Here is a 2201-nt window from a genome sequence, read left to right on the forward strand (position 1 = left end):
ATTTAACGAATTCTTTTTATTTTAATCTTTTAATTCTTTTTAATCACTCAGCTGGCTAAACAATTGTTCCTAGAATTTCTCGATCGTTTATGTCACGTGCAAATACATAAAACGATTTGCTCTCACTAAAAAAGCAATGTGTTACAAGGCATGCAAGAAGGAAAACTCTACAGATAAACAAGTACTTAAAGAAAAAAAATTAAAGAAATAGTTAGAAAAAGTACAAAAAAAAAGAACCTCATAGCTTACACAGAGAGAATTAAATAGTAAAAATTACTATATTCAAAATTATTTTCAAGGATTCTAATTAGTCATAATTTTTACCCTTTTGTACTCTACGATGTTATATAGCAAAAATATAGTAATTATTGCTAGCACATGTCCCTAGCACATTTTACCATTTTACCGAAAAGTTTATCATGGTAACCGTTCCCATGTACCAACCTGTTACAAGTTTTTGAATGAATTTTCCGGACTAGAGAGGCAAGATGATGTCAGGAATGAAAAACTGTTAGGCCAAAAAAATCTGACCGTCACTGACGGTCATTTTTTTCTCGTACAATATTCTGTCATGTTTTATTAAGTCTTGTCGTGTGATTACTCATCAGTTAATTTTGTCAGTAAGAAGCTGATTCAATAGAACAAGCGATTTTTTCATAACATTTTATCATCAATAAGTAACTTTTTCCATAACATTTTATCATCAATAGCGAACTTTTTCCATAAAGTTTTAGATGACGATTACCTGATAGGCCACGAATTTTTCCAGCCTCACTAGTCCGGACTACGTTCTATAAACTTTTGTCATATTGTAGTTCGAGCGAAATTTCAAGACATTTTGTCATTTTTCAATTCCATTCCCTTTTCCTGAATTTTGAAAATTGTCTCATTATATGAAATTTGAAATTTTCCTCTCTCTTTTTACTATTAAATTTTCTCTGTACAGAAGGAGCTTATGCAGAAAGTCATGCACTCTGAATATCATCCATGATGTCTATGTTTACTCCTTTCATTATTGAAAACGAAATGATTTTTGAAATGGCGGTCCATGCACCACCGACGAATATCAAGTTATTTTTAATGATCATGCAATTACAACAGGTATCTACGAAACGAAAAGATGAGACGTGTGGGGTTGGGTGGGGATATATGAAGGAAGTGCATAGTAATTTAGGAGTGATATTTAGGATGAGAGGAGCATGATGATGTAAGGATGTGAAGGTGAATCGACTCCGCGTATGACGACGAGGTAGAGAAGCGCAAAGACCGGGCGAAAGCCTAATGAATAATTCTTCAACAAACGTAATAGAAGTTCATCGGGAAAATCGCAATTATCAAACAAGTATACAATAAGCAGCGGCACAATAAACTAATTGACCAATCGTATCTATCAAAATGTAATGGAATTTGATGAGTGCAGTCTTCACCACGAAGAAAAAGTGGTATTGCACAATGATAAAATTATCAATAAATGAACGATACACAGAAGCAAAAAGGAGTAAATGGATTTGCCAATGATTAGTAATCACATGAATTGGCGCAGCTATGTGAACAGATAAGCTGAACTGGATCATGAGTACGTAGGGATACGTTCAACGTTCAACGTTCAATCATTGGGCGCGCGGACGAAGCCAGGGGGAATTATTCACAGCGTGCACCAGACCCTCATCTGAGAAAATATGGAATTGAGAAAAAAATAATAACCAACAATCAGTTCTGGCCTTGATTAAAATAATGAAGAGCATTTTTCGAACAAAATGACTGATGATTGACAAATTATGAACGAGCATGAATACATTAGGATGGAGGACTAATGCAACTCATCAGCGAAAGGGATCACCATGAAAATTAAAGGAAAGATCAGCGTTATGTTGCAATTTCAGGCAAGTTTCGAGCTTGTCTTTTTCATCAGATTAAATACATGTAAATACTGCAATTAAAAGTCGAATGAGTAACGCAAATATATTATCATTTTCAGCTCCAATGAGTCCATAAAGGCTGTCGGCTGAGATGCAGATGGAAAGCGTTCGATTCAATACACTGTGAGGAGAACGTAGTTTTCACAGAAAATGTTTTTTTTTTTTGTCGAATCTATGATGGAAATAATGTTTTTCTTAGTCTGCAAACAGGATAATGTTTGAGAAAAATTATAAATAAATTCTACCTATGAGTGATTATTTCTTCTTTTCGGTGGGTGACTA

Source organism: Fopius arisanus, unplaced genomic scaffold (assembly GCF_000806365.1).
Source record: "Fopius arisanus strain USDA-PBARC FA_bdor unplaced genomic scaffold, ASM80636v1 scaffold00043, whole genome shotgun sequence".
Lineage (NCBI taxonomy): Eukaryota > Metazoa > Arthropoda > Insecta > Hymenoptera > Braconidae > Fopius > Fopius arisanus.